Genomic DNA, 26,139 nt, shown 5'->3' on the forward strand with positions numbered 1-26,139 from the left:
AGGAGGTGTTGAGCATCCAAGGCTACGTCAAACTATACAACGGGATCACCCCGTTGACAACATTCTTGGGAGCATTCGAAAGGGGGTAACAACTCGCTCACATTTAGCAAATTTTTATCAATATTACTCGTTTGTTTCCTCTTTGGAACCTCTCAAGGTAGAACAAGCACTTGGAGATCCGGATTGGGTCATGGCCATGCAAGAAGAGCTCAACAACTTCGAGAGAAACCAAGTGTGGAACTTGGAGGAAAGGCCCAATACCAATGTCATTGGTACCAAGTGGGTCTTCCGCAACAAGCAAGATGAAAATGCCGTGGTGACAAAGAACAAGGCAAGATTGGTGGCCCAAGGCTTCACTCAAGTAGAGGGCTTGGACTTTGAAGAAATGTATGCACCGGTGGCAAGACTTGAAGCAATTCGAATGCTTATAGCCTTTGCTGCCCATCATGACTTCAAGCTGTACCAAATGGATGTCAAGAGTGCATTCCTCAACGGCCCAATACAAGAGTTGGCGTATGTGGAGCAGCCACCGGGGTTTGAAGATACCAAGTTCCCAAATCATGTCTATAAACTCCAAAAGGCGCTCTATGGGCTTAAGCAAGCACCAAGAGCATGGTATGAATGCCTTAAGGAATTCTTGCTCAAACAAGGCTTTGAAATAGGCAAAGCCGACCCTACACTCTTTACTCACAAAGTTGGAAATGATATATTTGTGTGCCAAATATATGTCGATGACATAATATTTGGTAGTACTAATCATGTGTATTGTGATGAGTTTAGTAGGATTATGACTAAGAGATTTGAGATGTCCATGATGGGTGAGCTGAAGTTCTTCCTTGGATTTCAAATCAAGCAAATGAAGGAAGGGACATTCATTAGCCAAACCAAGTACACCCATGATATGCTTAACAAGTTCGACATGGTGAATGCCAAGCCTATCAAAACTCCCATGCCAACTAATGGACATCTTGATCTAAATGAAGAAGGGAAAGCCATCGACATCAAGGTATATCGTTCCATGATTGGCTCTTTACTTTACTTATGTGCATCTAGGCCGGATATAATGTTTAGTGTGTGCATGTGTGCTAGATTTTAAGCTAACCCAAAAGAATGCCATTTAGTGGCTGTTAAAAGAATCTTGAGATATTTAGTACACACTCCTAACCTTGGCTTGTGGTATCCTAAAGGCTCCAAGTTCAATCTACTTGGCTATTCGGATTCCGATTATGCCGGTTGCAAGGTAGATAGAAAAAGCACTTCAGGGACATGTCAATTCCTTGGACGGTCCCTAGTGTTTTGGAGTTCTAAGAAGCAAAATTGTGTAGCTCTTTCCACCGCTGAGGCCGAGTATGTTGCAGCCGGTGCATGTTGTGCTCAACTACTTTGGATGAAGCAAACCCTTTGTGATTTCGGATGTCAATTTACCAAAATTCCACTCTTATGTGGTGATGAAAGTGCCATAAAGCTTGCAAACAATCCCGTAAGCCACTCAAAAACCAAACACATAGACATCCGACATCATTTCTTAAGAGACCACGAAACCAAAGGAGATATCGAAATTCGTCATGTGAGCACCGAAAAACAACTAGCGGATATCTTCACTAAGCCTCTCGATGAGTCAAGGTTTTGTGCTTTGCGTAGTGAGCTAAATATACTTGATTCTCGTAACAGGGTTTGAAATATGGCACACCTCTGTTTGACAACCTAGCAATATAGGAAAATGATTTAAAAATATATTACATTGTGTTTCAAAACCACTTTAAAAGGCCAACTAAGTGTCATGACCATTGTCTTTATTGTTGATTGCTTACTGGTCATGATATTTAGAGAATATATATCCATATCTGAGGTTTAGGAGGTCATAAAGTTACAGCGTAATCCCTGCAAGATTGGCAGGGCGGCAGTGCCGCCCATTATGGCCGGCAGTGCCGCTCTCTGAAAACTAGGCCGTTTTCAGCCAATTTTAGCTGGGTCGCGGGGCCCGTTTTCTTCTACTTATTACTTCTCTGGCCCCCGACTCAACTCTCTCCTTCTCTCCCAGCTGACGCCGACGCCTGTGCTTCTCTCTTCCTCTCTCACAAGCACGCGCCGCCGTCGTTCTTCGCGGACTGCCACCCCGGCAGTGACGCCCCTGCAGCCGGCCGAGACTCTTCTTCGCTGGTCACTGCAGGAGGCTCCTGGCCGAGCCGTTTCTTCTCTTCTCCCTCCACTCCAACGGTTTGGAAGCAAGGTGAGACCCTAACCCCTACTCGATCTATGCAATGTGAAGCTTTTGGTCATGGATTTCAGTTTCTAGGGGGAGTATGAAGGATTTAGAAAGTTTTTTGATGGTTGAATCGAGTTGATTTTGGATTTCACCGGTTGAATGATTTTGGGGAGAGCGGCAATGCCGCCCTTAGGACCATTAATGGCACCCCTCGCAGATTCTAACTGCTATACCCAATTTCATATAGCTGATGAAGTTCAGAATGGATTGGATTCACTTATCAAAAATTGTTTTAAAGTTTTTCATACTTAATCTTTTAAATCCATGGCTAGGGTTTTATGTGTTCTCTGTTTAGACTGTGATTCTGAAATTGTGATGATGAATAGATACTGTTGGAAATAGGATTTAACCAGAACGAGAAAATTGAAGATGAAATAGTGAAGCTACTGAGGGCGGCAGTGCCGGCCTCAGGGGGCGGCAGTGCCGCCCTACCATGCTGATTTCAAATCCAGCACAGTTTCCTGTGTCATCTTCAAAGTTCTCTTTCCTGTTAAAACCTGCTTGCAGCTATGTCTAACTCATTATCTTATACAGTTTCTTATCAAGTCTCATTTATATTGTATAGATGGACCGAGGTAAAAGGAAGGTGTTGGCAACCCAGCAAAAGGTCAAGAGAGGCAGGGAACAGGCGAGCTATACTCCCAGAGATAGAGATCTTGATGAAGACCTTGCTGAAGAGGAAAACATTCAGAGGATGGGAAGAACTATTCGTGTGTGGCCTAATTCTCCTTTGCACATTTCTGAGTTTGATAGCAGCTACATGAGAGATAACACCGATAGGTTCGATCTCATTCCTCCCCAAAACAGTGACGATCATAGAGTTGTTGATTATTCCATGAGTTGGAAGAAGACAGGTGAAGTCAGAGAGATTGATCCCTACTCTTCTAACAGATCAAATGGTATTGATTATAGATTTTAGAATGCTTTCCAATCTGATTTTTATGCTACAGCCATTCTGTCTAAGTCCAAGGACAAGATTAGCAAGATGCGGTACATTGACTTTGGTGACTTGGAGAGCAGGGATGATCATCAGTTTGCTACAGTAATCAAGACATGTGACCGCTTTGAGATGACAGACATCATGCGTTTCAGGTATGACTGGAACAGGGAGATTCTTTCTCAATTCCATGCTACTTACTATTGGAACAGGGAAGTGGATGAGCTTCATTGGATGACTGATGGGCGACATTATCGCATTGATTTTGTCACCTTCTGTCGAATTCTTGGTTTTGGACACTTCCACAGGGCATATGAGAGGATACATAATGAGCGTCGTTTTGAGCCAATGGAAGTAAGCTTCATGTGGGAGGATCAAAATCTTGCAGTTCCTGATTGGTCAAGAACAAAGCTCAAGAGTTTTTATTACATCATGAACAATCTCTTCAGGATCACTCTCAACCCTAAAGACAATGCAACAGATTTGAATGGCTATATCACTAATGTGTTGTCTAGGTTTTCCAACAGTGAGAAATTTAATGTTCCAAGGTTTATTTGGGTTGAGCTTGCATATGCCATGGATGATGGGAGGAGATCTTTGCCCTATGCTCCTTACCTCATATTTATGATTGAGAGAGTGACTGGCATGTGGTTCCTTAAGGATTGTGAGCACACTGTTTATAAGATCACAAAGACCCATGGTGGTTTAGGGAGACTTGGCTAAGCTACTCAGCACACTGGTTCTGGAGGACTTGGAGATAGTGGGGCAGCAGGCGTACATCCTTCTGGAGCTGAACACAGAGATATTCCTGAGCCGTCCAGGGCTAGAGAACAAAAGAAGTCAAAGTGGGGAAAGATGAGTGCATGGATGAAGGCAATTTTTGCTCATTGTACATATGCTTCACAGACTGCTTATGAGGATCGAATGGAGAACAGAGAAGCAGTGAGGCATGCTAGGGAGATGGCAGGGCTGCCACCACTTCCACCAGTGCAGCCACCACCTCAGTTTCCTAACTTGCCTCGCCTTTCTTCTTTGATGAGGAGCAGGATCAGGCAGATGAGCACCATGATGAGCAGCCAGAAGATCAGCAGTATGAGCAATCATATGAGCCATTCAGTCAGTACTATGGGTACCCACAGGGGCACCATTTTGAGGAGCCCCCAAGGCAGGAGGATCTTGGTGCAGAGATTCACCCTACAGAGGCCGATCCACAGGTTCAGGCAGCTTTGCTTCGCATATATTCCAGGAGATCGCGTCCTTCGACGGATCAGCCAGGGCCTTCTACATCAGTGGGGGCAGTACCTCCGCGATGTTCAGCACGCTTCACTTCGCACACCCACGTCGCCGGACGTGCCCGCGTCGACTCCGACAGTGATGAGTGATCTCTCCTCTTTTTCTTCTCTTTTTGGTACTTGATGCCAAAGGGGGAGAAAATTAGAGGGGTCAATAGTTTTTCGACGCCATATGATTCTTCGCTGCTGCGCTTATGTTTAGATCCGATGAGAGTAGTTGTCAGGATTGTGAGTTTGAGAGTCGCTCAAAACTCTATTTTATGAAATTATGCTACTTTGTGACTTTATTTGCTTCGGATATGGACATGTATTCATGTTTACTATTTTTAGCTTGTCATATTCTGAGTTTAAATTGTTTTATATTCATATGATCTGCTGTAGAAATATGATTGCTACCTAACTGACATAGTCAGGACGGCAGTGCCGCCCTATTGGGCCGGCAGTGCCGCCCTCTGCTATATCAGCCAGAATCTTGTGTGCTTGAACTGATATAACCTGTCATATGCATCATGTTTATTCCTGTGACACTTTGTTCAACACCCACAGCCGGCATGGATGTAGGGAGAGGTTCCCATCACACCTAAAATGTGAATCATGGCCTTTTATGCCAGTTTAAGAATTCAAATCTCTATTCACAGTTTTAAGGGGAGGCTCCTACATCCATGATTCGAAAATCTCAGTTTAGATTTCATATCATATGTAAGCTCTAATTGGGTTGTCATCAATTACAAAAAACGAGGAGATTGTAAGTGCAATCAAGCCCTATTGTGGGTTTTGGCATTGATGACCACCAAATTAGAGGACTAATGAGGTTTATCGAGATGACAAGCAGGGAATCAAAGAATGAGAATGATGTACAGGTTACAGGTGTCCTAATTACGAAAGGTGGCTAGACCCAGCTCAAAAGAGGTTTAAATTCTTTTATGTTTTGAATTTGAGTTTAGGGAAAGCCGTACTATTAAGAGGGATTTTAGGACAGTTGGTCAACTATTGAACCAGATGCTCAAATTCACAGATCTACATAATCTTACCTAATCAAAACAGCCAACCAAATTTCAGATCATGTTACCTGTTTTGGCTAGGACGGCAGTGCCGTCCTGTTAAGAGCGGCAGTGCCGCCCTTAACTGATCGTTGCACTCGGGGGGTATTTATACCCCTCAGGCCCGGTCCACAACGGTCGTCTTCTTCACTGAGTCACTCTGCTCGAAAACAGACAGAACAAAAGCTCATCCCTCTCCTCCATTGTTGCTCCTCCATCCCTCAAGTAAATCCTTGATTCCAACCATCAAAACTTGAGAGAAAAGGCAGCAAAACTCGATTAAAGAGTAGATCCACTGATTCTCAAAGTCTAAGAGTATTTGGTTCACGTTTGGCCGGCGGTTCTAGGGTTTGTTACTCTTGGAGCTTGCTCCTAGCTGGCTAGGCGTCGCCCTTGTGCTTGCCAACTTGTGTGGCAGTCTTGGGAGGTTTGTAACCTCATTCGAAAGCTAAGAAATCACCCCTCACTTCAAGAGTTCACTCTCTTGATTTGAGAACGAGGGTAAGGCAAGCCTTTGTGGCAAGCTCAAGCCTTTTGTGGCTTCCTCAACAACGTGGACTTAGGCAAACCTTAGTGGTGAGCTGAACCACGGGATAAATCTTGTGTCTTGCGTGCTTTGTCTTTATTATACTTGCTGTTTACTTTGGTGCTAGCTGTTGTTAGGGTTTAGTTGCTCGATTTACATTTGTGTGAAGTTTCTGTGGTATCCAGTCTTCGAACTGGATCTTGAAGTTATATTGCAGGATTAAGCAGCTAGTGGGGTCAGGTTCATATCTGTTAAATCTCAACTGTGTTAGATTTTTTTTGTAGAGCGGCAGTGCCGCCCTCTGTTCTAACAGAGTTTTGAGTTGAATTTTTACAGGCCTATTCACCCCCCCTCTAGGCCTTCTTTATCTTCCTGTAGATCCTACAATAATCATCAAGAAAACTAGATAATATTGATACCCGGAGACACTTGCAACCCGGGATGTCCATACATCACAGTGAACAAGTTCAAATGGCATAGAACTATGTGAACTGGAATCTGAAAAAGGGAGGCGCACATGTTTGCCAAGCTGACAGGAATGACATAGCAACTGCTCTAATTTATTACAGCTGATGGACGCATTACGACGAAGAATGTCAATGGTGGCGGAGCCGGGATGACCAAGACGGTGATGCAAGAGGTCGGTGGAGGCGGCAATATTGGCGTGTGGAGCGGAAGATGCATCAGGGAAGATGTAAAGATCACCAGCACTATTGCAGCGAAGCATCACGCGTCGGGTCGGGATATCCTTGACAGAAAAACCAAGAGCGTCAAATTCTATAGAGCAGTTGTTGTCCCTAGTAAATTGATGGACCGATAGGAGATTGCAAACTAGAGATGGGACAACTAAGACATTATTAAGATGAAAATTGGATGATGGTGTATTGTAACACCCCGGTGTTATGCCAGCATTTAGGCACTGCAAATCATGCATATCATGCATCATCAAGCATCCTAATCATACATGCCTAATCATGTAAATAACAACTGAAACACTGCTTCGAAACATACGAAACATGTTCGTGAAACGTAAATGTTGCATACACCTGTTTAAGAGTTGTTTTGCCCAAATTATGCTTGCTAGGTTAGTAAAACATGTTTGGCTATGCTTGTAAATCATCTAGAATTATTTAGCACAATTTTTGGAGCAAAGTTTGTATTCGGATTTTTGCAAAAGTTTGCTTTAAAAATAATTCCCCAAAAATTAGGGTTTTGAGTTAAAATTTACTTTGAATTTTTAATTCAAAATCTAGATAGAATTGGACTTTGGTCATAAAAGCAAAGTTGTAGAGAATTAAATTCTAATCAACTTTCATTTTTGGTACATTTTCAAAAGATGTCATTTTCTTGCTCAAAATGATATTTGAAAACTGGTATTTGAAAATCTCTTGAAAACATAATTTGAAAAAGGCTTTTCTTATTTCGCGGGCCGCCGCCTCGCTTCTCGGCCCACGGCCGAAGCCGGCCCAGCGAGCCTCCCGCAGCGCCGTGCGCCTCGCCTTGGCCCAGCCCAGCCCCAAGCGCGTCTGGCCTGCTGACCACGCTGCGTCGCGCCGTTCGCCCGCGCCGCGTCCCGACCACGGCAGAGCACACCCGCCGCGTGGCGGCCATGCGCCGTCGACGCCGCCGCGCGTCGCAGCCGGCCTGCGTCCGCTCCCACGCGCCCGCCTACACCTGTCGACTGCGCTGCGCTCCTCTCCACTCCATCCCGCCCGCTCTCTTGCTCTCCCGTGCTCGCCCCTCCTCCCGCGCGCAGCCAGCTCGCCACCGAGCGCCACCGCAGCCGCCGGGCGAATTCGCCGCCCCTCCTCCACCACGGCCAGCAATCAAGCGCCAGCAGCTCTGCCTCGCTCTCCGGCACTTGGTGCTCGCGGGTGTGCCGTCTTTTGAGCCCAGGTAGCGCGTTCTCGCGATTCGCCGACGTCGGCCATGGCGCCACCGTGCTCGACCGCCGTGGAACTCCCCCTTCCTACCCTTCTCTACCCTGCCTAGCTGCCTGCCCGTATTCGCCAACTTCTCGCGAACCTCAGGCGTTCGCCCGCTTGCCCTGACCCGGCCGGCAATGGCCGCCGGCCCCGCTGGCCGAGCCGCATCGCCGCGACGTCTCGGCGCCGGCATGGCCTTCGCCTCGGCCGAGCTGGGCCAAGAAGCCGTGGGCCGAAGCCCCTGCTAGGCCGCCGCCCTTTCCCTTCGCTCGGACCGCGTAGGCCGAGTGTGGCCGTGGGCCAGCTGGTTCCCACGGGCCGGCCCAGTAGCAATAGGATGTTTTATTTTTAGTTTTTCTTTATTATTTGAAAAGAGAAACGATTTGGAAAATGTTTGGATACTCAAAATTGCTCCAAATATATTGAAATAAATTTTTCTAGGTTCCTTATCACCAGATCTACTTGGGAAAATTATTGCATGTTATTTTTGAGATACTTTTCTGTAGAACTTTATTTAATCATGGATATTGCTGATAACTTGAAAAATGTGTAGAAAAACCTATAAGCTTCAGAAAAATATTATTTCCAAGTTTGTTAACCTTCTTATGTAATGTACTTCCTAGGAAAAATGTGTCATGCATGTGCTGTAGAAAAATTTTGAGGTGTAGTTCAAGTACCTTTAATGGCTGATTTTTGTTATTTTTGCTAGAGAGCAAAATTTGTATAAAACATGCATGTGATAATTTTTGTACAGTGATTAATTGCTGTGTAGAACATAGGAAAAATACTAACTCTGTTGTTTGACACTTTTCACAGTACAAAGTATTTTCATGTTCATAATCATGCCATAGCTTGTTATTTTTGTGTAGGCTAATCCACTCATTCAAATACCATGAAAATCTGATGGTAGACTACTTAGGGTAGTACTGTGCTATGGTAATTTTCTAAGATTTTTCTAAGCAATAAAAATAGATGTTGCTATTCAAACCTATTATTAATTAGGGTTTAATCAAGTGTTGCTTTATGTGTGATTAAGAAATTAGTGAATCTTTGGTGTATCTTTGAAGCATTTAATAAGATGTGTTGACTTAACATATTAGTAGTAGAAGAGAATGCAGTAGATGACATGTGCTTGTAGTATATGTTCTTTGATGATGTTGACTACCTTGCATTCAAGCATATCCCTTGTATTCATCTCATCCGATGCACCGATTGCATAAGCACTTACGCACATTGCATTATACAGGATCGAAAACCGAGAACCCAGTCGTCATACCCGAGGAGCCCGAGGAACAGCTCGAGGTGCAGCCGCAGGAAGTGCCCGAAGCCGACGAGGAGGACGTTGAGGAACTTCCGGAGTGCCCCGATCACCGCCCGAGCTCCTTCGAGAGAGGCAAGCCCCGGAGCATTTTCTCTCCCGGTTTGCAATTATTCATTAAATGCTTTACTTTAATTGATGCATTACGTTCAGGAGTTGTTTGCAACCGTTGCTGCATTATACCTTGTCTACCTTTGTTATACTATATCCTTGTTACCCTGGTATCCGCAGTCGAGTCAATGCTTAGCTGGCTTAGACCGGTAGAAGTCGGGTGATTTTCTGTCACCTGCGAGCTATAGGTGGTTACCTGGATCTGCTTGGATGACTATGAAGTCATGGTATAACTAAGTGTTAAATGAAGTTGAGACCGGACGGAGACTTGCAGAGTTTTGGACTGTAGTGTTTTCCGTCTGTGTCGATTAAGGACCGACCGTTGTTGGGCCTCGAGTCATGTTGAACGCATGCCTTACATTTAGCTGGCCGGATAAAGTACCTTTCGACCGCGAAGCTGGGAGATTATTCGGGCCGAGTAGATTGCCCACAGCGCACTGTGCCGGAGCAGGTGTGGTAGGACACGGGGGCGAGTAAGACCAAAGTGCAGTCGGTCAGCCCCCGGGTACATGTGGTTCCTGGCAAACTCGAGATTCCTGGATAGTTGACTCGTTGATCAATATCTCACTTTAGCGGGTGAGTGAGGTTTGTGTAAGGAATAAATCACCAGCTGGTTAAGAATCGATTTGAATCGCCATCGCTACTGGACAGTGAGCACTTGACTTGAGTGACTTCATCGTAGTAATGTTGATGGAACACTTGGACAGTTATAATGAATATGACATTATGGAAGTTGTTTAATGATCATTGGTTATCATTATCTGCTTAATCACATGTTTGCTCTAGTATAGGTGCAAATCTAGTCGACAGGTTAATAACAATTAACTTGACAATAATGCTTTTGAAAAGGGTCTTGAAATGCTAAAAATGCTTCTTTTTGCAAATGAGTCAGCTACCCTACTATAAAGCCCTTCATAATCCTTGGTGTCACTTATTTTCGGTTATGTCGGGTAAGTCTAGCTGAGTACCTTCTCGTACTCAGGGTTTTATTCCCACTTGTTGTAGATGGACAGATGTATTACGGCTACTGTATCAACTGCCTTTATCCTGCGATGGGTAATGCTTAGGACCATGGGCATGGTCATTCCTTATGTCTCGTCTGATGCTTTTGTTGGAGATGATCATTCGCTGGCACTGTATTTGAACTCCGTGTGAGTGTGTGTGGTTTTGAACAATTGACTTCCGCTACTTTTATTAGAACTCGTTTTGTAATAACTATGTTTGAACTCTGATGTATCTGAGATGCAAACTTTTATGTAATATGTGATGGTGATCGCTAAACTTATTACGATCTTGGCTGGAATGGAAGTTGGTTTGAAATCCTTCGTGATTTCACGGACTACCGGGTTATACGGGCTTAAGTTTGCTAAATCGTCTGCTCTGGCGGATGATTTTCTTACTTAATTTCATATAATTGGTCGGTTCTGTTACATGTATGAAGAACAGACTGGCCACGACAGGAAACAGGAAGATGTGCACTATTGCCGACTGTAATGGAAGAATGAGGAGGAGGGTGACGAGAGAGGAGTATACCATCCGAGGAGCTCATGTGGGAGGAGACGCCGGAATCAAGGACCCAGGGATGCTGTCCCTGGAGATGCATCTGATTGAGGGCAGCGACGAGACCGTCCTGGTTCCACATGGGAGTTGGTGGAGAGACGTGGAGCGGCGCAAATGTCGTGGGAGGCTGTGGAGGCACCAAGGCCGTATGAGCCTGAGGAGGAGGGGCGCCAAGCACGCCTGGACGCCAGCCGGCCTGCTGCTGTGCCGAAGGAGGACCCTGGGGCGCCCATGGATTGTAGCAAAACCAGGGGCCCATGGGGCGGTATTGACCAGTTTGGCCAACGCCGCATCGCTGCTGCGCAGAGCCGCTGTTCCAGCGCCGGCCCTTGCCCTTGTTCTTGCTGCCGCTGCTGTTGCCACCGCCGCCACCCTTAGTGCTGCCGTAGCCAGTCACATGTGGGTTGTGTGTACCTCCAGAGGTGGCTGTGGCAGCGAGAGCACGACACCCGCCCGGGCTGGTGCAGCCAGAGCCGGCATTGGTGAGAAGAGCGGTGTTGGCGACCGTCTTTTCGTCATTGGCGAGACGGAGCTCCTTGAGGGCCAGCATGTCATGAGCCCTCGCGAATGTGGGAAGAACAGCGGAGTTAGTGATGTCGTCGGCGGTGTTGGAGGAGCGAGGATTGAGGCCGCGAAGGAGGGTGAGGACGAGCTGTGAGTCCTGGACAGGGTGCCCGACGTCGCGAAGAGCGTCGGCCTTGATCTTCAGCCGCTGGCAGTACGTCGAGATGGTGCTGTCACCTTGCACCATGGAGTGGAATTCATTGAGGAGGAAGATGGCGCGGGGCTCCCAGTTGGCGCGGAAGATCCCTTCAATGGCCACCCATAGATCACGGGCGGTGGGATCAGCACCGTCCATGGCGAGGTCGAGGACGGAGTCGTCGACGGAGCCGGAGAGCCAGCCACGGACGCAGCACTCCGCGGCGTCCCTCTGAGGATCATCAGGACGAGGAGAAGCAGAGCCGTCGATGTGCGAGCGAAGGCCGAACTTGCCGCACAGCGACTTGAAGAACACCCACTTGGAATAGTTGGATTGCAGGTCCAGCGTGAAAGGGATGTGGGACTTGACATTGACTGTGGCGTAGTTGTGAGCCACAATCGGGGTAGCAGCGCCGGAGGTCATGGCAGGCATGGTTGGAGTGCCTGTCGCGGGCAAGGTGCCGGTACTGGTTGCCGAGGAGGATGAAGAGGCCATCGGAGATGAGGGTGAGAGGAGAACAGCCGGTGAGGGTGGGCTGCTGCTGCGCGAGCAAGGAGAGAGCACGGGAGGAAGGGGGAGGAAAAACAGGATCTAATAGGCTGATACCATGTAGAGAGACACACCTCACACCCAATATGAGGGGGTGACCTTCATATATATAGCCAATATGGCTGGGTATACAAGGAATACAATCAAGTATACATAGAAGGTGCTAATCATGGCTAATCACACATAGACTTGCCTAATACTTCGATTGCACACACACCTGGCACTTAGAATCTTTGACTAGGTTAAATTTCGGGATTAAATTCAGATTTGCAAGCCGCGTGAGACAGCCAAAATTAATGTGACAAAGTCGTAAATGCCATATATTCGGCTCGTCCGAGACATTAACATTGTTCACCACTTTATTACACACATCATCAAGCAAAGATAAGCGGAACAAGCCTCCGCAATCATAACATTTTCCAACAAAAGTTCCATGTCTTGACACAACACATTTATTGGACTCAAGCACAATTTTAAAGCCATCGCGACACATCTGAGAAGCGCTAACAAGATTCTTCATGATGGAGGGGACATGCTGCACGTTCTTTAATAGCACCGTCTTTCCCGAAATAAATTTCAGAACGACCGTACCAGCACCAAGAACACGCGCATGTGAACTGTTTCCCATCAGCAAGGCTCCACTCCTGTCGGCCTGATAGGAAATGAACAAAGAAACATTAGCACACACATGAATATTAGCACCACTGTCCATCCACCACTCAGGTGAAAGACAAACTGAAAGAACAAAAGGTAAAGAATTACCATACCCAGATGTTCCTCCTTCAGTCTCGCTAATTACCATGTTTGCTGATTTCTTTTCTTGCTTATATTTGCGGTCTGGGCACGCACTTGCCCAATGCTCATCACTCCCGCAAACAAAGCATCCTCCACCTTTCTTATTGTTTTTCTTCTTAAACTGTACAGTCTGCTTAGGCTTTGCATTATTGTTCTCTTGCATGTTCTTCTTCTTTTATTACGAGATGCAAATGAGTTTTTCTTCTGCACCATATTGGCATCGGAAGACTCAACTCCTTTTCCACGGTTGTCTTTTGCTCTCGCCCTCGCCTCAACATCAAGAGATCTAATAAGCTCATCCACGCTAAACTCTTGTCTCTTGTGTTTTAGAGAAGTAGCAAAATCCCCCCAAGAAGGTGGCAGCTTAGCGATTATACCGCCGGCCACAAACTTGTCGGGCAACAGACACGGGAAATGTTCTAGTTCCTTCGCTAGCGCCTGTATCTCATGAGCCTGTTCGACCACAAAACGGTTTTCAACCATTTTGTAGTCATGCAGCTGCTCCATAACGTACAGCTCACTGCCAGCATCAGAAACCCCAAACTTTGCCTCAAGAGCATCCCATAACTCTTTGCCTGATGTGCAAGATATGTAGTTTTTCTCATACTTGGGATGAAGTGCACTAATCACGGTGCCTCAATCAGGTTATCGGCAGCCAAGAACTTTCGCTCTTTCTCAGGAGTAAACTGTTCAGGCTTCCCCTGCGCGGCGTGATAGCAGTTCATCGCAGTCAACCACAATACCATCTTGGCATGCCATATCATGAAATTCTTGCCATCAAAATTACTTGGCTTCAAAGCAGCAGCAAAACCACTGACAGAAAATTGTCTAACATTAGGTTTTTGGATTGTTAGGAATTTAGCCAATTTCATTATCAGTTTAATCCAGAAAAATAACATCAGCAGGTTTGTGACGACATATATGTGCATGTGTATATTTCTTATGAACACTACAGCATGCAGAGATGACATACTGGTGAATACAGTAAAACACAAAGTACAGAGATTAGACTGTACCCAGCGGAGGGTCCCATGCCGAGGGCATCGGAGGCTCCATTCGCACTAGTTGACATAGTGCGTTGCTCGAAGTCGCGGACCACAGTCGATGCAGGAAGATGTTCGCAGTGCAGTCCCACCAGAAAGAAGACGCCTTGACGTTCCGCAGGCAATCACTGAGAAGAAGATGTACGGACGAGCAGTCGTGGATCGCTCCCTAAAAACCTAATCGCCGCGCACCCCGTGCAAGGTTCTCTGGCGGGCGAGAGTTCCGGAGGCACCTGCTCTCCCGCTACTCCGTGCGCGCAGAGGTACGGGACGGGGAAACCAGAAGGCTACGGAAGTGTGGTTCTCTCGGGAGTGGTTGCGGAAGGGCTTGATCTGGATTGACGGAGGACTCGGATATATGGACGGGGAGAAGAGAGGCAGCGGAGAATCCCAGGAGACGGAGACGGAGAGACGGAGCGGAAGAGACAGTAACTGCCGCAATCAGTTTGCCTCCACCATCAAGGGGAGTAACTCCCGTTGTTATGTGGACAGTTTGCTTCCACCATCAAGGGGAGTAACTCCCGTTGTTATGTGGATTAAGTGACAAAAGACGGGCCACGCCCGCCCGCTCGCCTGCCTGCCTCGGCCCCGCCCACGCCCACGGCCCGGCCCGGCCCGGCCGGCGGAGGCGACGGCGCGCGCTCGCGTGTGGCACGCCTTTGTCCTTTTCTCAGCTTCTCAATTTAGATGAATAATTTCCAACCATATAAGCTGAGTCAGCGTTCAGTCAAAATCTCGTATGGTATTAAACCATGCAACACTTAATGTTACGTACCATAGAGTTTTATTTGATTTATTAAATATTATATGGGCCAAGCCCATATTATATCCAACAGATTTGACCTGAAAATGTTAGGAGCTTATTACATTATCTACTGGTGAGAAAGGTTATGCTAAAGGAGAAACCTGTCTCTTTATTATCTTTATCATTTTCTGTGGAACTTCTACAGGTGGTTCCATTCTTGGGTTGCCTCTTCTTGATCTACTAGCTGGACTTGTTGTCTCTGGCATGATTCTGAAAGCTGGTATTCAGACTGGATATGAGAGGTAACTATTGCTATGGTTTAAAGCTGCTTCAGTTCCATCACAATTTAATGATACTGTAGTCTAATCAAATATGTTTCTATCCTCTTCTTTAGGAATCTTTTTTTTTTGAAACAAAGGCAGGAGCTCTGCCGCTCAATTAAGACAGAAAGAATTTATGTACAAGAGGGCTAGCCAACGGGATGTCAAAAGGGCACCCGAAGGCTAACCAACCCACACGACGCAGCTGAGCACTAACACGACACACTACCATGGGTTATCGTTGCCGAGCATGGCAGAAGACGCCAGCAGCTCCGACTTCTCATGGCAGTCCACACACAAGCCACCCACCAATGAGCCCGAAGCAAGCGGCCGCAACCGGTCATCGTTGCCAAGCTCTAGCACCCCGCAAGGAGCAGCTCCGACTTCCAATCACGGCCACCCGCCTCGCCTCCAGCGCTTGCCGACCCCTAGCAGACCCCAGCCAACGATGAAGGAGGGTGCTCGCCGCGTGTCATCGTTGCCGAGCCACGTCCCTGACGCAGCAGCTTCGACTTCTCGCAGCAAGACCCACCTCCACGCGTCATCGAGGCGCCAAGAAGCGAAGAACAATCACCGAGGAGACATCGAGGCCACGACGAAATCCAAACGCGACGCCTTCAGGAAGGTAGCGACGTCGATGGCGCCACCGTCGCACGTCCAAAGTGGACCAGGCTTTCACCCTTGGATGATAGTGCTAGAGGGGATACACGACGCCCACAACAGGGAAAGCGGCACCCACAGGTGTCGCCGTCGCTAGGCTTTCGCCCAAGGAGTCCTCAAGCACGAACGTCGGGCCAAGAAGCAAGGCCCCTTGCCATCCGTCACTGCCTTCACCGTGGTCCTGCCGCTCCACAGTAACCCCTTCAGAGGGGCCTCGACGCGCCGGCTGTACGCAGCAGCCGCACAGCTGCGTCGGCCGTCACCCCCTCCGGCCGGGCAACGCGGAGCCGGACCTGACTCCGCTGCTCGCGAAAACACCGTCGCACGACCAATGCCTCAGGCGGCCGCTGTCGCCGGCTCTTGGCACGTGCTGCCGCCGCTGCGATCCGACGTCAGCCACCACCAGACACGCGCCCCACCCCCGTGGGCGCCGCCCCCTGCCCAGCGGCGTCAGAACCGGCAGTAGAGCACCGGTGCCGACACCCTTTGCTGTCGCCGCCGCCTCCGCCTTGGCCAGCCACCGCCCTCTCTAGCCCTTCGAGAGAGTGCCGGGTCCAGGTACCGAAGCTCCAGATCCGGCCACGTCGAGCTCGCCGTCGCATCACCCGCCCATCCTTCGAACCACGGTCGCTGTCGCCGCCGTCGCCGAGCTCGCCGAGAGCCAGCACCGCGCAGTTGCACAGCAGCGCGGGCACGGGCCCCTGGCCGGCCACCGGCCGCCGCCTGATCCCTGCAGACGTGCACGAGCCGGCCCGGCTGGCCGCCGCCGCCCTAGGCTCGGGCAGGAGCCCCGACGCTCCCCACCTTCGCCGGATCTGGCCGCGGGCCCCAGCATCGCGTCTCAGCCGCGCCGCCACCGCGCCCCGCCCACTCCACGCCGTGCTGGAGCCCGCAACGCCGGCGAGCACCAACGCCACCGCGGCGCCGGCCGTAGATTCATGGCGTGGGGCGCCGGTTCCGCGCCGCCGCACAGCTCCACGCACAGCAGTCAGGCGCTGAGGCCGATGTACCCTAAGCCGGATCTGGCCGCCGGGGCCGCGGATCCGTGAGCCGGCCGCTGGAGCAGCCACCACCGCCACCGGAGCAGCCACCACCATCACCGGGCACCGGGAGGAGAGAAGGAGAGAAAGGTTGGAGGATGGAGGAAGGCCCCGCCGCCACCATCATCGTGGCTGCGCGGCCTCTAGCAGCACGCTCCGGCGGCGGCAAGGAGTCACGGGGAGGGAGGGAGGAGGGGTTGGTGGAGGCGGCGGCGCTGCCCGTGTCGCTCAGGCGGAGCGACGCGGGGGCCGGGTTGGGTCTTGATTTGGTTACGTCTGCCCCCGCAGCAGCCGCATAGCTGCGTCGGCCGTCACCCCCTCCGGCCGGCTTTTCTGTTTTGTGAAAATGTGCTTGCTTTCCTAGTGAGAAAACTTTTCAGATATTTCACTGCAATCTGATTACATCTGTTTGCTTGTATTAAGTGATTTGTCTTCTGTACTTCCAGAAATATTATTGTCAATGTGTAGCTTTCTGTAGCCCTACGGCTGAATATTCATGAAATAAAAGATGACATATGCTCATTTTCTGTGTGCCTGCTCTGCTAGGATCATTGTTTTTCAGTCTCGTTCAGCTGATATCACTTTTGAACCCAACAACCATAAACCTTTCAAATTTAAACAAATTATCCTTTTATACAATTTAATACACATGATAATTCACCTTTGTAGTTTGCATGATGTTACTTGTGGTGATGATTCTGCTTGTTTCACTTGCAGTGTAATGGAATTAGTTGATGCTGCTGTGGATCCTTCACTTCTAGAACCAATCAAGGAAACTATTTTGAGGGTTCACGGTGTGAAGGTAGAATTTCAATGACTCCCTAAAATTCAGTTTCTTCTTAGCCAGTTCTAAATGTGCAGTGCTGTGATTATCAAAGTTTTGGACATAATGCTAGGGGTCCCATCGATTGAGGGGAAGAAAAGCTGGGACATCGTTATATCTTGATGTACATATAGAGGTATGCAACAATGTGCTTTCATTTTTTATTTTTTTTGCTGTAGAACTGTGGAAGTTAGCAACGGGCCAGCTAGGTCACAATACTAGAAGCAGAAAAATGTTGGAATTATTGTCTAAGTTTATTCCTATATTTTCCTTATCGTGTAGGTGTATCCTTTTCTGAGTGTTAGCGCAGCACATGATATCGGTGAAACTGTTCGTCATCAAATTCAAAAGGAGCACAATCAAGTTGCTGCAGTTTTCATACACATAGGTAGCCTGCTCTAACTAAGTTGCTCTCAACACTGTGCCTACCATATGTAACCATGCACAGAAATATTGCATTGAAGGATTTAATATTCTCCTAGCATGCATCATAGGCGCACCTTCCAAAAAATTGACTATTTTAAATATTGTGTTTTAACGTAATGTATTTGACTGGAAGTTTTCAATTCTTTTTTGAAATGCATTTCATTGCATCTGAAATAAACAATTTCTGGGTTAAGCTACACTGTATGTATGACTGTTCTTTGTGTCATTTAATTTGCCCCTTATATTCAGTGCTACTGCTCTCGAAATCAAGCAGTAATATCCCTTACAGTTATATACAGCTGTGTTAAACCTGCAGCTGCAGTGCTTCTAAAGTGCATGATTGCATGAATTGCAGATCCCTCATACTCAGTAGGCCTGAGCATGGACCTGAAAAGGAATCTGAAGAACTGATGGAACGAATTCAGAAGCTATCCCACGGCAACAGAGTGCAGAAGCCATTGTGTCTAATATTATTTCGTCTCATTTTTCGAAGGTAAACCATTGACTTCTAAATTGTTTTCACTATCACCAACTGCAGTATTAAGGAGTAAATGTTGTTGAAGATCATAGGGATGCAAAAGCTGCGAAAATTTGGTGCAATGATCTTATAATGTTTTAACATGTATGATATTCTGGAAAATGTCTAACCTATAGGATCTAGCTACGAAATGACTTTACATGGACTCTTGGTGAGGGCAATTGCTCTTTAAATTATCAGGGCTTACTATTTTGTGCTTAATCCTAGTAATTCAGATCGAAATCCATTTATCCAAGCAGGCCCTTAGGAGTTAGTTTTGTCCCCAAGGATGGCAAATTGTGTGTACAATTCAACCATTATTTGATGCAGAAAATGGCGCTTGAACATCTAATGCTGCATTATGTGCAAGGAAGAGTGTTGCTCCAGGTCCAAGTTTCAATGTCTCCAGAAATTTTGATTCGGTAATTGACCCTACCTATCCAAACACAAGTTGAAACTTTAAGGATTCTAACGGGTCTCTGTCTCCCCTTTACTCAACTTGAAGGGATGCAATGGAAGTCGCAAAGCAAGCCGAAGAGGAGATACTGAGGGCTGATGCTAGCATAAGCCAAGTCAGCTTACAGCTAAGATTGGGCCAACAAATAAAGCAACTTCAGCTAGCATCAAGCAAGAACGTCGCTGGTCTACATGCAGGAGATCACTGATGTCACGTCCTTTTGCTGGCTGCTTCATGAGTCTACTTGGAGTATTCCTTTCGCTAATTTTTCTGACATACATGAGCTTCATTTGCTGCTGAGGCAGTAGGCTAGGAGTCTAGGAACCGACTGCGTTCATTGTAATCAGAGTGTTCGGAGATGTGAGCTGAGTTTGTAATAATGCACAGAAGCAGCCTTGCTCAGAAATGTGTACTGGGTAACAAATTGGCTGTGTCACATACTATCAATGCAAACCGTATGAACAAGTTCCTCGCTGGCTCCGGTATAATAACCATGAACCACTTGCTACTGATGGAAAACAAAATGAATTTTAACATTTCTTTCATTCCATGAAAGAAAATAAGAAATGTTAATTCGCTGACATGTGTCATCTGATGGTCAGTAAGGTACTGCAAAATGAGCAAGAATCAGTGGACGCAAAGGTGAAAAGGCTTTCCTTTCTTATAGAGCTGTGTCCCCTCCAAATTCAACAATAGCCGAATCAAGCTCATTTAGAAGGATCTCACTTCTGTTTGATCCTACAACCAGTATTGTACTTGCCCATACGAAATATTTCTTCTATAACAAACATAAACCCATTAGAATGTCATTATGGTTTTCAATAGGACATTTTATTAGTACTGTCTACAAAATGATATCACAGAGTACTATATTATGAAACTTTGTATGAAAACAGTGTAGCCATACACGCAAAGCAAAATGGCCTTGCTTGTGACACTCGGTGCAATATCTTCACTTTGGCCCTTGTTACTTATTTGGAGGTGCTTGCACTTTAACCTTATTCCGCAGAAAGCTAATATCACTTGGCCGTAACTTCATGGTAGTTTTGACAAGATTTTACTTTGAATTTCATAACCTCTAGCTAGGTTCTTGCAGCCGGTAGCAAGACTATCCACTTCAAGCTTGAGTTTCTCATTATCCCATTTGAGGCAAGCAATCTTTCTTTTCGGCATATCATTTTCAATGGCTAACTCATCGCTACGAGTTTCAACAATCACATCCTTATCTTTTGATATGTTCTCATGAGATAAAAAGTAAGGGTAGCAAATCTTCACAAGATGTGAATTGGACAAAGAATCAAAGGTTAGCTCAAGATTCTTGTGGTTGGTATGAAAGTGTAACCCTTACTGTTCAACTTCTCGATCATTTTGGTGGTCTTTGCCATGAGAAAAGATATCCCATGATTAGTCGCGAGAATGCAAAAAAAAAAAAACGCCGAAACAAAGCTACGATTAAAAGAAACGGCTACCAGAACATTTATATATTATAAAAGAAAAGAAAATACCACCTACTTGATTCATTTTAAGTAAGCAAAATCATGTGAAAAATATTAATTCAGACTAGTCAACATGCATTAAATGAAAAAAACTTAAAACTAGTCTTGTTTTATTTACAAATATTTTGATATCATTTATACCAATTAAACTTTAACTTAAAAACAAAATAACACATGAGATCATATATTCGAATCTAATATACATGTTTAGACTAAGCAAATTTATATAAAAGCGTATTAATGTTATCTATTTTGTATATAAAACACTGAAGTTTCAAATCTATGTTGTTTTTAATTATATATAACTAGTTGCATGTATATTAATTAAATTAATATTTAACTACATAGAAAAACAATAATGCTCAGACGCGGGCATCTGTCCATCCAGACGCGGCCTCCCAGGCCTGCCAAGCAGATCGGCCCAACAGGCCTACTCACCTCTACGTCTGCCCCATCTCTCCAATCTCTACTGCACCTGGTGCGAAATTTTCCTCACTCATCTCGGCCATCACGGGGTCACCGCGTCATCTGCCCGCACCCACTCCGCCTCGCCATTGACGGTCCCCCGCCACGCTGCGCCGCATTCCCCACCGTCCCCACTCTGGCCGCGGCGTGCAGCGCACCACCACCACCCCGACGCCACCAGGATGGAGGAGGTTGTCGTCGGTCAGGACATTGTCTCCCGTGGCCGGCCGAAGACACCGTGGCAGGAAGGGAGGCCTGCGCCTATGCCTTAGCTGTATGCTAGGCCGTTGTTCTTGACGTCCCCCTAACCCGAGCTTGTTGGTTACCGCAGTTCCCCACCAAGAAGGATGTGGCCGCTGACAACTCAGTGTTTCAGGGGTTTCAAACGTATGTTTTAAGTGTTTCATCTGGATGTCACATATGTTGCATTGGCTATATACGCATGTTGCAAGCATATGTTTCAAGTGTTTCAGGTGTTTTAGACATATGTTTCAAGTGTTTCATCTGGATGTTGCATATGTTGCAATAGCTACACATATGTTGCAAGAGTATGTTTCAATTGTTTCAGACGTATGTTGTAAGTGTTTCATCTGGACGCTGTACAAGTAGATCCAGATGTTGCATATATTTGCAATGGCTATACACGTATGTTGCAAGTGTATGTTACAATTTTTTCATCTATTCTGAATGTATGTTGCAAATGTTGTATCTGGATATTGCAAAAGTAGATCTAGTGTTGCAAATGTTGCAATGGCGCCGGTGCCTGTCGAACGGGGCGCGGCGGGACTTGGTGCGGACCTCGACGGAGGAGCAACCGTCCACAGATGCGAAGAAGGCAACACGACACAACATCCTGCCATGGTCGCCTGTTGTTGTTGCTAGGGCACCACCATGGGTCACCGTGAGGGCGCCTGAGGCCGGCAGACGCATCCACGGCGCGCATCCAAAGACGGTCAGGGCAGGAAGCAGCGTGGGCAGTGAGGCACAATTCTTGCGCGCGCGCGTGAAATAGAGCGAGCGCGGCGGTCAGGGCAGGAAGTACATGGATCCACGCGGTGGGGGACAAAAACTGGCGGCGTTGGTCTCCTTTTGCATGCAGCGCGGTCTCCCACTTATTACCGCGAGCTACATCTGGACGTAGGCACGCGTCCGGACGTCCGGGCGCTAGTTGTACCGATAGAAAAACGATAATGATACAATTAGGGCATCCAGTTGTCCGGACGACTCGCCCCAACCGCGCCGCGCGTGGATCCGCCGCCTTCACCGCACCTTTCGCTCGGACTCGCGCCGCCCGTCGCGCCCGCCTCCATCCGCCTGTCGTGGCCACTACCGAGGTCCGTGCCACCGATGAGCTCCACACCGATGACCTCCGGGCCACTCCATGGCATCGAGCTCTGTGCCGGTGTCGAGCTCCACGTCGATGAGCCTCCATTCGCCCAAGCAACAAGTAGATGTTGTGCTGAAAACACATGTTACAACATATGTTTCGTGCGTTTCATATGTATGTTGCAAATGTTTCATCTGTTGCATAAGTAGATCTTGTATATATTATAATGGCTATACACGCATGTTGCAAGTATATGTCCCAATGTTTCAGACATATGTTCCAAGTGTTTCATCTGGATGTTGCAAAAGTAGATCTGAATGTTACTTATGTTGCGATGACTATACAGACATGTTTCAAGCGTATGCATATGTTGCAATGACTTACAAATATGTTTCAAGAGTATCCTACATATGCAAAGTATATATTCCAAATATTTCAGCTGTTTTAGACATATATTCCAAGTGTTTCATCTGGATGTTGTAAAATTAGATCTGAATGTTACTTATGTTGCGATGACTATACAAACATGTTTCAAACGTATGCAGATGTTGCAATGACATACAAATATGTTTCAAGAGTATCCTACATATGTTGCAATGGTAGGAAGGATTTTGCAGAAGAGATGAGATGTTAGGACGGGAGAGGAGCGCGGTGGAGGATGGTGCTCGGCGGGGAAGGGGCGCGGCGGGGATGGCACCGCAGTGGGAGAAGGGGCGCAACAGGCGAGCGGTTGAGATGGAACGTCGCGGGCTGACGTGGGCACGACCGGTATGGGATGCAGGCGTGGGATGGGCATGGGTTTTGCGTCCGAATACGAGCGCTGACGCAGGATGCGATGTGGACGCGGGCGTGGGATGGGATGCGGGCGGGTAAGCTGAGTCCGGATAGGGCGTCCGTTCGGAGGTAGCTGCACGATAAAAAAAACATGTAACACAAATCTAACACGATACCTTGACCGGCGCAAGGTCGGGCTCGGCCGGAGGCGGGACGAGGCAGCGGCAGCGCACTGCACGAACACGCGCGTGCCCTCACGCGAGGTGGCAGGCGGCAGCTGACAGGGTTGGCGGCTGCCTGCAAAACGGGGCAAGGCGTGCGCGGCCTGCTGCACTACGGTGTTGGCGCAGGGAGTGACCGAGCGTGGCCAGTAGCCTGGGTGCGTCGCAAGCACGGGAGGCGGCTGGTGTTCACCGGAAAACGAAGAAGCTTGATCCATCCATGGAGACAGCTCACTGAAAAAGAGAGAAACAAATGACGCCCTTAGACGGTGTTGGGTTCGCGAAAAGGCAGATATGCCGGTGTAGAGAACGATGATATAAACTTTTGTGGTGGGGTCGGTTTTCACGGGGGACGCTGTAGATCTGAAAGCTTGGAGAACTTTGGTCTCATATCTACGAAGTTTTGAGGGATGGCTGCAAAAGGGGTTGTACTTTTAGAAAGAGCGCCTCGAGTAGATTGCCGGCATATATGTCTAAGGTTTGGACCAAGTTGGATTAGGGTTAGGATTTATTATTTTCGGAATTAATTAATTTTGGGTTAAAAATAATTTTAGAAAATTGTAGAATTGATATTTAAGCTGTGAAAAATATACTCCAAAAATTCTAAAAATTTGGGAAAAATCTTTAGAGACGTTTTGGAACATGAGGAGCCAAATAAAGTATTTGGAGCTCAGAAAAAGATATTGAGCATCTATAAGTTAGACTATGCTCGCAAAAAAAGTGAGAAAAAGTTCTAGAAAAATTTAGAAATTTTGGGGGAAAGATTGTAGAGATAAGTTGATGGATGATGAACTCAAATGAGTTAATTGGAGTGTAAGAAAAAGATTTTGGAAAGCTCCGAACAAAAGGACTAAGCTATAAAACAAGGAAACAGAGAAAGACGAAGACATGCCAGAGAAAAGTGATCACCTTGCAAACATGTTTTGAAAACTTTACGCACTCACAACACAAAATCAAGCAACGAGGAAATATCACATCAACTAAGAGCCCGTCAATTTAATTTAGAAAAGTTTGAAAACACACACTTTTCTATATCTAAATTTGTGGAAACTTAAACTAATACTCTGAGAAAGTTTTATACAAATATTAAAACTATTCTTTTTCTTTGGTGTTTTCTATTTACAACCCAAAATAGAAATTTTGGAGTGTGGTAAATACTATTTTCAATAGTATTTTGTATAACCACAAACTTTCAATGGTATTTTATGAATGTTGCAATCTTCCAATGCTATAAGACAAATTTTTCATTGGTTAATGCGATTGACTAGTGCCACTAGGTGATGACTAACAATGACTATGTGTTAGGTCAAGTGGCATGGCAAAGAAGCAAGAGACCTTTGCGAAATGTTTTGAAGCTAAAGGTGCTGGTGTTCCTGTGAGAATCCATTTCAAGTTAGCCATTTGAAAAAGGTTTGAGACAGGTTGGATCAAAATTAATGTGGATGGTTCCTTTGTTGTGCAGACAGGTGAAGCGGGGGTGGGAGCCATCGGCCGGGACAGTGATGGCAACGTTATCTTCTTGGCCTGGCGATCTTTTAGCAGATGAGGGAGCGCACCGGAAGCGGAAGCCCTTGCTTGCGTCGAAGGCCTTCGAGGAGCAGTGTAGGGGGCGGCTGACAAAGGTCATCATCAAAACGGACTGCGCTCTTGTCTACTCGGCCGTGAAAAGTGATTCGCAAGACAGGTCGGAGATGGGCTTAGAGGAGATAAAAGGGCTTGCGCGCCTTCTCCTCGAATGGAGGTTTTCCCAAGGAAAGAGAGAAAGTAACCAGGTGGCAAACGCTTTAGCTAGCTTTGCTAGATGTAGCAAGTCTAAGGCGACAAAATTGGGGACGTGCACCTACGTGTGTAGAAGAATTCCTCAATGCCAATTGTATAAACATTTTGCCTAGCTAAATGAAAAGCTCTCTTTGCTCCCAAAAAAAAAAGAGATTTGTATAGGAGCTCTCTTGTTTAGTCGTGCTAGTTGCTCTTGGTGCCTTGCTTGTTGTTGGCCTTGCTACTAAAATGTATAGAGGTGCTCTTGTTAGACTAAGCTTGAGTGGTGCTTATTAGGGCCATCTTATTATCTAACAAGTTTTGTTAGTGTTATGCCTTGTAAAAAAAATAGGATATTCACCTTCCCTCTCTATCCATCAGTCGGTCCTTGAACAAGTTTAAGATTCAGTTCATTTCCATCCAACAAAAGAATTTCTGTCCTTTTTTCTAATTCATCCAAGTTATTTAGCAACCTTTTTTTTTTCTTGTGCACCCCACTTGTATTTTTGGTCCACCGCTATTTTGGCCTGCCACCTTTCCAAAGCGGTATGACCCTTCTCCACAGTCTGCTGTCTTTGACCATATCAAAGAACCCCTCTCTTAATAAATTCACAAAAAAAAAGAACCCCTCTCTTAATAACTAGCCCAACTCAAATCAAATTTGAATAAGGATGAGTTACTGATAGATGAGGTTTTCCCTGTATTAAGAAACAAATCATCTGGTAGCTCAGGCAGTAAATCATCAGCCGCCCATGCTCAGCCATTATATGCAAGCAAAGCGAAAAACCATGGAGGAATCATGGAAGCAAGCAATCCAATTTCGATATGCTTATGCACGGGAGACGAGGCTCTTTTCCTTCATCACCAGGAAAAGGGAATGCATGGGATCAAGAAGCGGGCCATGCAGGACAATGCAAGACCGCTTCACACGACGTGCGACATTCCATCAATGAAGCCGACGAATGCCCTCTTCCCTGCAAAAGCAGCTCATAGATGAATGCACCCATGGAAAGTCGATAGACCGATGTACCAAAACATTAATCCCGGT

General features: G+C 46.8%; 1 pseudogene; it reads left to right on the top strand.

Annotated features, from left to right (window-relative positions):
- Window positions 1–19,560, top strand: part of LOC136543153 (metal tolerance protein 2-like) — a 44,316-nt pseudogene extending 24,756 nt beyond the window's left edge.
- The last annotated feature ends 6,579 nt before the right edge of the window (window positions 19,561–26,139 follow it).

This window comes from Miscanthus floridulus, chromosome 1 (genome assembly GCF_019320115.1).
Source record: "Miscanthus floridulus cultivar M001 chromosome 1, ASM1932011v1, whole genome shotgun sequence".
NCBI classification, from domain to species: Eukaryota; Viridiplantae; Streptophyta; class Magnoliopsida; order Poales; family Poaceae; genus Miscanthus; species Miscanthus floridulus.